The sequence below is a fragment of the Neoarius graeffei genome, chromosome 18 (assembly GCF_027579695.1).
Source record: "Neoarius graeffei isolate fNeoGra1 chromosome 18, fNeoGra1.pri, whole genome shotgun sequence".
NCBI lineage: Eukaryota > Metazoa > Chordata > Actinopteri > Siluriformes > Ariidae > Neoarius > Neoarius graeffei.
In genome coordinates this window covers 38,069,324-38,083,454 of record NC_083586.1, presented here as the reverse complement: position 1 = coordinate 38,083,454, position 14,131 = coordinate 38,069,324, and the positions used below count along the sequence as shown (strand labels likewise).

Below are 14,131 nucleotides of genomic sequence, written 5' to 3'. Positions count from 1 at the left end.
AATGTGCGCACGCCTGTGGAAATGCACGGTGTGACAGCGAGATGAAATAGGCTGGATGAGGAAATAACGCGCAACAACACATTTGGGACCTGTTCATCTAAAATTGTTAATAATGTAAAGCAATGTCCGGTTCTTCTTAGAATTAAGACATACACCACATCTATACTGTGTAAATTGCGAGATTTCACATGACATCAAAAAGCTGAATTGACATCGCAAACTATCGACACATTATAGGCCTAGCATAGACTGATAAAATCGACAAACAGGGTTATCATACTCCATATCTTTCGTAACCTACCAGCTGGTCTTGAGAACATATCTGTCAATTTGGCACATTTTGCTGCCACCTCTTTCCTTTTTTTAAGCTTCGCCCTTTCGGTTCCACCTGGCCTCTTTCTGCCCTCCATCACTCACTACGTTTACATGCACATAGAGAGAATCGAATTTCTGCCGTTGCTCGACTGAAATCGAAGTTCAAAATGCCATGTATACACCTTAATTCGGCTGAAATTGAACCGAACTTGATTTCTCGGAATCGAGCTACACGACCTAGTTTATGCGATTTCTGCCGAGCTATTTTGTGCATGTATACCCTATCGAGCTAGTTGTCGAGCTACTTCCGGAAGTGACGAGTGACGAGACCACAAGCGGGAAACACAACAGCCTCGGTCGGCATGACAACGAATCATGACAACGGCATGAATCTTTTCTTTTTGTGGCATTGTTTGCACTGTTAAAATTTAGCTCACTTACTGTATCACCAAATACATCTGTACAGCTGTTGCATAGCTGTGAATTGTGTACATAAACAAGTCATTGTATTTGTGTGTGTGTGTGTGTATATATATGTCCAACATCTGAAGAATGTCAATAAAAACAAAACAACTGAACTTTTTGTGTGTTTATTAAGACATAAGTTAAATTGTAAGCAAAAAAAAATATTTTTTGTAAGCAAAAAATGGACTTTAGAAAAATATTATTGTGCAAAATAAGTTTTCTTACAAAACAGTGGTCTGCGCCGGACAGTTTGTAGCCATAGTCTGTTAGAGCAAGCCTAACAGCTTGAACACGGAACTGCTAGTGTTGCCAGATTGGGGGTTTTAAGTGCATTTTAGCGGATTTTGAACATGTTTTGGGCTGGAAAACGTCAGCAGTATCTGGCAACACTATAGCTCTTCTTCATGACGACAACCGGAAGTGTACCAACACGATGGGACGTGTAGCGCCACGTGTGGCTCGGGTGCACAATGCACCTTGCACAATAGCCCGATTTCACTTGTGCATGTAGGATTGGATTTCTCTGGCACCCCTGCTGGGACCCTTTGCTCGATTACCAACAGCAGCTCGATTTGGACGTGCATGTAAACGTAGTCACTGACGCGCGCTGTTTCGCACCAATGTTGTTAGTTCCCCGCAATACAGAGGAGGAGTCTTGGACCAAACCAACTGCAATAGAGGGGAGGGGAGAATTTCCTTATTTGGTAGCACCTATTTAATCTGCTGCGATGCTGTCGGCGTCTGGGCTGCCATGTGAAAATGCAGAGTGCAGTTGAATTGATGATTAATGCAAGAATAAGATCAGTGACCAAAATTAGTGAAAATTATTTTCCCCATGCTCCAAGCAGGCCACCATTGATGGTTTGGGCCGGGGATGGTCCCGGCTAAATATAGGGCCACCCCGGCATTGCAGGTCATCGTAAAACGTAGGTGCTAAGGTAGGTGCTTCAAGCAATTCAACTCTGACTAAACAACAGTTTATAACAATGAAGTTCGTACAAAGCCAGTGACACAGAGCAGAAACATAATGAAGGAAAGAGAAACCAGTGGTATACCAGAAATAGTAATAAATTTAGCCAATAAATCTCTTTTTACTATTTGTTCTTTGTTAATTAATAACAGACAGTCATTAATTACTAAACAAAACACAGGTTTATATTTATCCACTCGCTCAAATATGTTTTTTTGTTTTGATAGTAACAGCTCATGCACAGCATCAATATATAAGTCTAATAATAAAAAGTTATAATAAAATATTTAAAGGTAGACTGACTTTCGGATTTTTCAGGTTTAGGTCATAAAAAGAATTTTCCCAGACACCCAACTATTTTTGTTTAGTGGACCGAAAGCTACTGAATTCGAATCACAGACTTCCAGTTTTATTAGTTTTTTTTTAATAGAACAATTAAGGAAATTAGGGCCACGTGGCCCTAAATTCTCTGCTATTATTTCTTGCTTCACCGTGATGCAATCCAAGATACTACATCATGCATCACGTTGTGGACTTTCCCCATTCGCGCAAGGCATTGTGGGATACAAATTTGAAGCAGGAAAGGAAAATGGAGGACGCGAATGAAATGTGGAAGACCGACTACAGTAACAGAAAGCGAGAAGAAAAGACGTTATGCTGCGAAGGAAAGGAAACGCAAGACCAAACTAATAAATATCGGCAGTCAGCGAGCACCTTGGTGTGATCAGCTGTTCGTTTAGCGATAGAATGATGGAACTGTCAGTGCACGGTCAAGGTAAACCTGCAGATGGCAGTAATGCAACACTGGATGCCAGCTGCCGTAAAACCCAAAAGAAGAAGAAGAAGAAGACACCGAAAGATAAACCTGCGCATGCGCACATGGACTTCCTCTGTCTGCTTGATGGCGCGAAGCGAGCAATTTCATGCCCATTATTTGCTAGGGAATCCCCTCAAATTAAATAACTTCCTAGCCATAGAATGGCCTGGGTTTTTTTTTTTTAGATATTACAGAAATAAACATATATCACAATGACCAAATTTCAGAGGGAACTAAATTTCACCAGTTTTATGAAATCGAAAGGCCGTCCAGTTTTAACAAAGAAAAACTTAAATCATTGATATAGTCAAGTTTTCTGTAGTATTTATTTATTTATTTATTTATTTATTTATCAATCATTCATGGAAGGAGCCTCTAGTGTCAGAACTTTGTAACGCAGTTGGCTTTCTGCCACAGGAAAGTCTTCACGACAGAGGACTTTGCGTTCTTGGCAACATGACACTATTTTTGTTGTTGTTAAATTCAGGAGGAAAAAAAAATAGGCTGGAGAGGAAACAACTGTTTTCATATAAAAGGTATGTGGTGTAAAATGAATACTAAAACATGATAGGAGATGCTGTTCTAAGAAAGTAATTAACTTCAGGGTGCACGCTTAGAAAATGAAGTATATTATTGTACTTTTAGGGGTACGATGGATTGTCAGTGGGGCAGTACCCTCCAAGGTACTTAGCTGTACCCTTGATATACTGCTTGGGAACATATATGTACCTTTTTGGCCCTAAAAAGGTACACATAGTTACCTTGAGATTCAATAATGAGCCTTAAGGGGTACATTAGTGTAGCTGTACCTTGGGGGACAGAAATGGACTCCTACTGTATCCCTATTTCTGACAGGGTGGTAACGGTAACAGCAGAAGTGGTTGCTGAGTTGTTGAGGTTACTGACTGTACTACTGATTTGAAGGTTGTGAGTTCAAATCCCATCACCACCAAGCTGCCACTGTTGGCTCCTTGAGCAAGAACCTTAATGCTCATCTTCTCGGTTGTATCAAATCCCATCACCACCAAGCTGCCGCTGTTGGCTCCTTGAGCAAGAACCTTAATGCTCATCTTCTCGGTTGTATCAAATCCCATCACCACCAAGCTGCCACTGTTGGCTTGAGCAAGAACCTTAATGCTCATCTTCTCGGTTGTATCAAATCCCATCACCACCAAGCTGCCACTGTTGGCTCCTTGAGCAAGAACCTTAATGCTCATCTTCTCGGTTGTATCAAATCCCATCACCACCAAGCTGCCACTGTTGGGTCCTTGAGCAAGAATCTTAATGCTCATCTTCTTGGTTGTATCTCAATTCTAAGTCACTTTGGATGAAAGTGTCAGGTAAATATAAATGCTTTGGAGCACATCACACAACCCTGGTGTTGGTTGTTGTTGCTTATGATAAAACTGAGACTTTTCCTTCCTTCAGATTTGACCAATGATTTAATGAGCTTTGTTTTAATAGCATATCTTCTTCCCAAAACTCACAAATATAAAGTGCTGGGTATCTTTACAGCAAAAGTTAAAGCTGCACTATGTGAGATTGGGCAAAGCTTGGCAAGTCTCTCAAGCTTAAATGGTGGAGCTGAAGAACTTTTGAATAATTTTTTCCTCCTTCAGCCCCATCCCACATTCCCACCCATGTACACCAAGTTTCAGCTTAAGAAACTTTGCAGGTTCAACTAGATTTAGCATGCTGGCTCGAGTTAGCATTAGCAAGGACTGTCATGTCATCGCTTTCAAGTGCACTCGGACAATCATCTGCTTGTTGAACGCATTGCTGTCCTTTTTTTTCTTTTTAGTAAACTCTTATAGGCTCTAAACTAAATTAACATGTTAGCATTGCTAGTCTAAAGATAGCCATTAAGCTGCTTGAAAGCCAAGTTACAACTTTCGAAACATGGAAATGTCATGTCAAAATATATCTTTTGATATTATTTGTACTAGGGGCGGCACAGTGGTGTAGTGGTTAGCGCTGTCGCCTCACAGCAAGAGGGTCTGGGTTCGAGCCCCGTGGCCGGCGAGGGCCTTTCTGTGTGGAGTTTGCATGTTCTCCCCGTGTCCGCGTGGGTTTCCTCCGGGTGCTCCGGTTTCCCCCACAGTCCAAAGACATGCAGGTTAGGCTAACTGGTGACTCTAAATTGACCGTAGGTGTGAATGTGAGTGTGAATGGTTGTCTGTGTCTATGTGTCAGCCCTGTGATGACCTGGCGACTTGTCCAGGGTGTACCCCGCCTTTCGCCCGTAGTCAGCTGGGATAGGCTCCAGCTTGCCCGTGACCCTGTAGAACAGGATAAAGCGGCTAGAGATAATGAGATGAGATGAGATTATTTGTACTAGTAAGAAATAAACAAACTACTATTGCATCTTTAAGACAAGGAATCTAGCCAAGTGGCTGCGAGCACTTATTCATCTAGGCCTTTTCCATTGTAATGGTTCTTGATCAAAGTGTTTCTTAATCCTTAGAACCAGTCAGTGGATCCTCATTACTAACTCCTTTGGTGTGAGTTTCATGTTAGATAAAGCATAGTTCATAGTAGTCACTGAATTTAGAAAAAAAAAACATCATTGCAACGAGTCATAAAGTTGATTTTATCCACTAATGTTCTACACAACAGGCACTTTCTGATCAGTCCCATCCACTGAGGCAGCTTTTGTTATTTTGCGAAGGGTGAGACGTTGTTTACATTGTACAGTAACACACAAATGCCCCAAATAGAGCATTCACACACTCACACAGTGATAGCAAAGGTTTTAGGTTTCCTATCTAGAAGAAAAGCCTCTGAAGAGCCAGTGGGTCATTACATCCTGTTAATGTGTAATCGAATCTACTGCCTGGAGTTATAAACCATACACGCACATACTTCCAATGAAAGAAAGGTAATAACAAGGTCAACTAATCAGTTTCGGCTTTATTTTACAGCACAAAAGGAGGCAACCCTGCTATTAACAGGGACTCAGCAGGGTGTGAACGAATGTATTCAAATAAAACCATCTGCATTTCATACAACTTTGTACAATGAAAAAAAGATTAAAGATTAAAAAAAGATTAAAACACACGTATTGAAGTGATATTGTTCCTGTTGCTGAATCTCAAATGGTGTTCAAATAGGGAAGAAGTTACGGTATATCCTATGCAGTGAGCACATGTAGTGAACAGGAAACCAGTTTACACAGCTGGTGTAAAGTATTCCTGCGAAAAGAACATGTGTTGACGACGATGGAGTTCTATGTAAAGATAAAAAAATAATCCGAAAAAGGAAACATTACAAATCTGAAACCTTAATCTTTAATTAATCAATCATTGACACTATTTTCTTGCAATACAAATTTGCACCGCTGCTAATGTTTTCTGTAATTAAATTAACACAACTTTTAAAAGAATTTGTCAACTCCAGTAGCAGCACTAAAACATTAGCTGCTGATGCTAAATTAGCAGCATAGCTAGTTAGCTAACTTACCTCACTGCATTTTCAGCTAATTGTAGCTCTTGTTAGTGGGCCAGACTCCTCAGGCTAACTTTAAAATTAGCATAAAGGCTGTATCAAACAACTTAACTAGTCAAAGTTAGTAGCAGTTAGCTAACAATCTCTTAAACCTTAATGCTAAATGCTCAATCTCCATGTTCATTAGCTGCTGAGATGAGAACAAGTCACAAGTCTAAAATATCTTTGTGTGTGAATACACTAAGGTGGACACAATTATATTATTTATTTTTTTCGCGGTCCAAATCCTGCGCTTTGATTGGCTGGTGAGCGGGTCTGTATCCTACGGTACGGACCCCAGTTACGGACCCTGGTTACGGACCTCTGGCGACTCACTCAGTCACAGCAACAACAAACATAGTAGCAATTTTTGTCAACATTTATTTTCGCATTTCTCGAGAGAATAGCATTAATTTTACATCATGGATAGCGATAACGACAGTCTTCACAGTGAAAGCGAGTTTTACTACCCTGAGAAAGAAGAAATAAAAGAAAACATTTCAGGAGAAAGCTAAAAACCTGTAACTTGCTAACGCCGAGCAAAAACATGGCTGAATCCTGAATGACTCCTATTTGTATAAATAGGGAACTACATAGGCGGCAAAGTGTAGTTTTTTCCTGCCATGGAAGTGCACTTGTATACCGAGGAGGAAGCAATTTGCATTACAGCCGTGAATTTGGATTCAAAATGGCGGCTCGCCTCGGTTTTCCCTTTCGGGCACTCTCGTTTTCTGTTAGAATTTGGTAAAGAAAAAAATAAATATATTATTTACCAGCTTAAGGTTGGTCCGTATGGTGAAATACCGTGACCTCGGCCTTGAATGCTGACCTCAGCCCAGAGGGCCTTTCAAGACCTGGGTCACGGTATTTCACGATACGGACCTCCCAGCCGGTAAATAACATATATATATATATGAGTGATTCCACGCTGGCGGCATGGTGGTGTAGTGGTTAGCGCTGTCGCCTCACAGCAAGAAGGTCCTGGGTTCGAGCCCCGTGGCCGGCAAGGGCCTTTCTGTGTGGAGTTTGCATGTTCTCCCCGTGTCCGCGTGGGTTTCCTCCGGGTGCTCCGGTTTCCCCCACAGTCCAAAGACATGCAGGTTAGGTTAACTGGTGACTCTAAATTGACCGTAGGTGTGAGTGTGAATGGTTGTCTGTGTCTATGTGTCAGCCCTGTGATGACCTGGCGACTTGTCCAGGGTGTACCCCGCCTTTCGCCCGTAGTCAGCTGGGATAGGCTCCAGCTTGCCTGCGACCCTGTAGAAGGATAAAGCGGCTAGAGATAATGAGATGAGATGATTCCACGCTTATGGGTACTGAAATGGGGACATGAACTTATTCACCTAAAACCATTTCTTTTTTTACCATCAGGTCACAAAACATGTAATCTTTAATGAATGATATGTTAAAAGATAACTTTAATTTTCTGAGATGTAATAAAAACATATTTATATGCCAAAGTCAAGCCTATGAGTTCCAAAATGATGTCTGTTACATTACTTCTGTTACGATTGTCCATCTCGCGTCTGTTACAAATTAATTACAATCTAGCTATATACCATGTTAATCTTATTGAAAGAATGTGTATGTTTATTCTACTACACATGTTTATTAATTATATTTGCTAAAACATCACCTTCCTATGTTTCAAAAAGTAATTCTACATTGTTAAAATTGAGAATATATATGTCCACAACACTTCTGTTACGTTCTGACTTTGGCATATAAATATGTTTTTATTACATCTCAGAAAATTAAAGTTATCTTTTAACATATCATTCATTAAAGATTACATGTTTTGTGACCTGATGGTAAAAAAAGAAATGGTTTTAGGTGAATTTTTAAAAGTAAGTTCATGTCCCCATTTCAGTACCCATAAGCGTACTTATATATATGTACAATGTGAAAGAAAAATATTTGATTTAAAATGTGATAATGATTAAATGCTCCTAAATTCTGCATTCAACATGAAGCAAGCTAACTGTGATTATCACTTTAGCTCTCACCACACACCCTGAACATCAGGTTAAATCCAAATGTGATGCATTATATTGCATCATTCCTCAGCAGTAATACTCTAAAAAGTGTATGATTTACTAAAGGCACTGATAATTCGTACATTGCGCACTCTGGAGTAATAACCAAAGCCTGGTAATGCACTCTGACTTTTGAACCCAAGTATAAATGCTAATATATAATCCGCTCCATTCATAGCACAGGCCTGCTTTTACAGGATCATAAGGAAGAGGTAGAGTCTGTATGTCTGCTTCCTGAACCACTGAGACTGAAAGAAATCTGCATGCTTCCATAGATACGGCACACCCATGTGTCAGTGCACAATGAAATGAAAGGGAGTTGGCAGGGGATATAACAACAGGTAGGGCGCTAATACAACAACGAAGTAATAATGGCTGACCTCTCCTGACGACAATCTACACACAATAGCACACCTCAGTGTGACCTCTACCTACTCCTGCCTTTCCCTGACGACAGAGCAACTGAATATTTCCATCATTTTAGCTGTATTTTTAAAAAAGTATTACGAAAGTGCGACCTATTGAAATCATTGATAAATGTAAATAAGAGCCACCCAGGACCTGATTTTATACAATAAAAGATAAAGGCAGCCATTCAAGCTTGGATCCTGTCTTATCTATTTCCAAACTTCTCTTCCACAGGAAGGAAACAAACTGGGAACACAGTGATGGAGCATGGCTTGCTGTCTCCCAAATCTAGCTTTCCATTGTCTTCATATTTACCATAAAATACCTCCCCCACCCTCCACTTTGCTATTTAACACACAATCACAGACATCACCTCTCGACTTGAATGATGTCCAGTACCAGTCAAAAGTTTGGACACACCTTCTAATTCAATGTTTTTTCTTTATTTTTATTAATTAAAAGCCACTTCATGTTTTAAAGTAATGATGGATGTCGTTTCTCTTTACCTAGTTGAGCAGTTCTTGACGTAATATGGATTACTACAGTGGTGGAATAGGGCTATTTATTGTATTATTATTATTTACTATTTACTGTTTGATCTTAAACACATTAACAAGGAAATAAATTGCACTAATTAACTTTCGACGAGGCACCTGTTAATTGAAAAGCATTCCAGGTGACTACCTCATGAAGCTGGTTAAAGCCCACCACACACCTTCCCGATTCGCTTACGATGTTGTCGGGCCGATTAAATCGCTTGCGAATCGTAAATGTGTGCGTGGGCACCTCGTAGCCGATTTCATCGGTTCTCGGTTCAGATCAAAGTGGTCTTGATATTTTCGGACGCGATCTTCTCGTACGCAACACAATCGGTGGTGTGTGCGTTGTGACTATGATCTCATCGGTTACGATAATTTTAAACAGCCAATTAGAGTGCCAGGATTGATCACATGGTGTGAATAAGGCAAAATGGCATTAAGGCATTAAGATAATGCCAATAGTGTGTCAAGCATCATTAAGGTCAATGGTGGCTGCATTGATTTAAAGAATCTAAAATATGAAACATAATTTGTTTTTTGTAACATTTTTTTGTGTACCACATATTTCCATATGTAATTTAATAGTTTTGATGTCTTCAATATTGTTCTACAATATAAAAAAGTCAAAATAAAGAAAAAAAAACAATGAATAAGTAGCTGTGCCCAAACTTTTGACTGGTACTGTATCTATATTGAAGACACTTTCATCAAATCAGCGTGCTGTAATCACATCATTAAGTTTTAAATAACAAAGTTGGTTGGTTATTTGAACTAAGTTATTAAACTGAAACCAGTCAGTTACCTGATCTGAAGTTAGTTAACTTTATACAAACTTTATATCCAAGTTTATATATATATATATATATATATATATATATATATATATATATATATATATATATATAAAATTATTTAATGACGTTATTGTGAAATGAAACACCAATCTGTAGTTTACAGTTAACATTTATGTAGTTATATAGTCAACAGTAGAGGTAAACTATGTTAGCAGTTCATAATAATAATAATAACACGAACACGTAAACACGTCATCATGGCGGTTGGACGCCTTTTACTGGGCTGTGCTATTTTTCTATTAATTTTGCGTCTCCTGATGTTATTTGGTCAGCCGAATGTCAACTTGAATCACGTAAGCAAAGTCTCGTCCTATTTTTGGAGATTTTGTAAGACAAATGATTCTGTAAGACCAAGTTCGACACATTTTATTCGCCGCCGCCGGGACTTTAGTAAACCTATTGGATTCGCGGCTGGTCTACTTCTTCTTTGTGGAGATATTGTGACTCAGCCTGGTCCAGGCAGTTCACCGGGGCACAAGAACATACCCTACTGCTCTACTCTCAAGTGTCTTTACATGAATTCAAGAAGCATTGGTAAAAAGCAGAACGAGCTCCAAGCATTATCGATTGGAAACGACCTAGTGTTTTGTGTGGAATCGTGGCTGAATCCAAACTACTTGAACTGTGAGCTCCTTCCCTCTAGTTTAGACTATACCATCCATAGACGGGATAGGAAAAATAGAAGAGGAGGTGGAGTGTTTTTAGCCGTAAAAAATCGATTACCGAACATTCGCCGCAGTGATCTAGAAAAGGACGCTGAAATACTCGTTTGTGAGCTTCGACTGGATTCCAAGAGAAAAATTCTAGCAGTGGTCTTTTATAGACCACAAGATACGGATTTGGAATATCTTAAGCAACTCAAGAAAACCTTGTTATTGGTCTCAAAAGCAAAATTCGATCAGATACTAGTAATAGGGGATTTTAACCTTTCGGAAATTGATTGGCAAACTGGTACGGCAAAAACTGGGGACTGTCTTCACAATTATTTTACCAAGTTGGTGAAAGACAACTACTTGTGGCAGTTAGTCGATTTTCCGACTAGGGGCAAAAACATTTTAGATTTAATTCTCACTACTATTCCCACTAAAGTCCAACACATTCATGGATTTGATGATATAATTTGTACAGATCACAAATTAATTAGTTTCGAGTTGGATCTAAAAGTCCCTAAAAGATTGAAAACAAAGCGCATTGTGTATAACTTTAAGCGCGCTGATTGGTCTGGACTTAAAGAGACACTCCGAAATACCCCATGGGACGCATGCATTGTTTCCGATGATGTTGACGCCTCACTTGACAACTGGTATGATCTCTATGTTGCAGCTGCTAATGATCACATTCCTAAATGCAAAGCACGTAGCGTGAACGATTTGCCTTGGATAGACAGTGAACTAAGATTATTGTTAAGGAAAAAAGACGACGCAAGAAAAAAACTTAAACGTAAGTGCTCGTCATCGACTGAAGCCAAGTTTATTGAGCTACGACGTTCTGCAAAGGAAATGCTTATGCGGAAAAAGAAAGAGCATGCAGAAAAACTCAAGGCATCCATCTCAGAAACTCCTAAGTGCTTCTGGTCCTATATCAAGTCATCTACTTCTGATAGACCCTCCCCTAACTTTCTTAGGGATGGACATAAACTTGTAACTGACAGTCGGGACAGAGCTAACATCCTAAATAAGTTTTTTAGTTCTGTGGTTAATCCGGCAAGTACGGCCTCGCTACCACCTAGTGCTCAGCTCCCTAGTGGTGTCGGAGAAGAACTGGACTCTATTGAACTTACAGTCTCTGAAGTGAGGGAGGTTCTTCTTAGTCTTGACCCTAATAAAGCATGTGGGCCTGATAATATCCCAGGATCCCTTCTGAAAAATATAGCAGCTGAGATAGCGCCTTCCCTGTGCAAAATTTTTAACTTATCTTTATCACATGGGGTGGTACCTGCGCTGTGGAAATGTGCAAATGTCTCTTCCGTTTTTAAAAAGGATGACCCGACTTTGGCAGAGAATTATCGACCGATTTCCCTGCTCTGTATAGTCTCAAAAGTGTTGGAAAGGTGTGTCTTCAATCACTGCTATCCACACCTTGCACCTCTACTGTACAATCTGCAACATGGATTTTTACGAGGGAAATCAACAGTTACACAATTGTTGGAGGTATATCATGATATCCTGGACATGGTTGCTGGAGGTCAAGAGGTAGATGTTATACACCTCGATCTCTCTAAGGCATTTGACAAGGTGCCTCATGACCTCCTATTGACTAAACTTCACCGCCATGGTATTTCAGGTACTGCCCTCCAATGGTTTGCGAGCTATCTGTCAAATAGACAACAGCGGGTCGTTCTTGAGGGTGCCTTTTCGGACTGGCAACCTGAAACATCTGGGGTACCTCAAGGCTCCATATTGGGGCCTCTGTTGTTCTTGGTTTTTGCAAACGAAATGCCATCCTACATACAGTATGGATCAAGTCTCGCCCTCTTTGCGGATGACAGCAAACTTTACCGGCCTATAGACTCTGTAAGTTCTCCGGCTTTGTTGCAGTCTGACCTAGATGATTTGCATTTATGGAGCAGTGATCATAGGATGACATTTAACACCATTAAATGTAAAGTTTTGCGTATGTCCAAGTGAAGATCTTGTAGAAGGCCCCTCAACATATATCATCTTGGTGAGGAAGTATTATTGCACTCTCCTGAAACCTCCGATTTGGGTATATTTGTCTCTGGCAACTGCACATGGAATAGTCATATCGAGCAGATGTGTGCGAAGGCGAATAGGGTACTTGGGTTAGTGAAGAGGCTGTGTGGCAGGGATATTTGTGACATCCAGACGAGAAAGTTGTTATATACGGCGCTTGTCAGGCCGTTACTAGAATATTCATCAAGTGTGTGGTCACCCTATTTAGTAAAGCATCACAGACTGATAGAGAACATTCAGAGGCGTGCCACTAAATTCATATTGAACTATCCTCCAAGAGAAGTCAGTTACATGTATGTTAATAGACTAGTCCAGCTTAATTTACTACCTCTTGATTTTCATAGACAAATGCATGATTTAGTTCTCTTGTTTAAGTATAAAACTGGAACTGTTACTAGTAATTTTGGACTCGCCACTCAGCATTATAATACTCGTAATTTTCATCAAGCCAACTTTGACCTAATCTCTAGGCACAATCAGGAATATTATTGCAACAGATATTTTCCTAGGATTGTTAAGTTGTGGAACAGCTTACCTAATATACTTAAGTCTAGCCAGGATCTCTTGTGGTTTAGAATCCATTTAAACGACCACTTTAGAGGTTTATTACAAACCTATAGCCTGCCATGATTTGTCAATTATTATGTATATATATATTTTTTCTTAATTAATATGTAAATCAAATTCTAATTTTTGTATGAATTCCCCCCCTTTTTTTCTCTCTTTTTATATATATATATATATATATATATATATATATATATATATATATATATATATATATATTTAACTTGTAACAAAACATCAATTTGTAGTTTAGTTACTTAAATAAATGCATTATTTATTTTACTTTTATGTAATTATTATAGTTATAGTTAGCAGTAGAGGTTAGTTATGTTACAAATGTTGGCATTTTGATTTATGATTACCTTCTACTGCTAATTATAACTATAATAACATCAAAACACATAATGAGAAGAAACGATAAAGACTCACACTATAAATTCACTGTATCAAATATAAAACTTAAATATACAGTATGTTGTTGTACAAGTGCCCAATTTGAGTGATAAATATTTTTTGGCCTTTCTCTTTAGATCAGCTCTAGATTGTTTCAATTAAACAAAGTCATTTCTAAAATTTGACTTCAGAATTTTTATTATTATTTTTATATATTTACAAAGTTAGACTGATCTGCAAATAGCATCTGCTAATCGAGACGGATCAGTCATATTACGTTACAGCTACATTAACTCGGGACACATTACAGAACATTACAAAAAAAAATTCTCAATTTGCTAAACATTTAAGGCAAAACCTTTTACACAAACAATTCATGTATACCTCATTCTCATCTCATTATCTCTAGCCGCTTTATCCTTCTACAGGGTCGCTGGCAAGCTGGAGCCTATCCCAGCTGACTATGGGCGAAAGGCGGGGTACACCCTGGACAAGTCGCCAGGTCATCACAGGGCTGACACATAGACACAGACAACCATTCACACCTACGGTCAATTTAGAGTCACCAGTTAGCCTAACGTGCATGTCTTT

At 39.2% G+C, this 14,131-nt stretch overlaps 1 protein-coding gene across 1 annotated transcript in view; it reads right to left on the bottom strand.

The window, feature by feature from the left end:
- Positions 1-14,131, bottom strand: part of slkb (STE20-like kinase b) — an 82,048-nt gene that overhangs the window by 51,789 nt on the left and 16,128 nt on the right. The window lies entirely within an intron of this gene.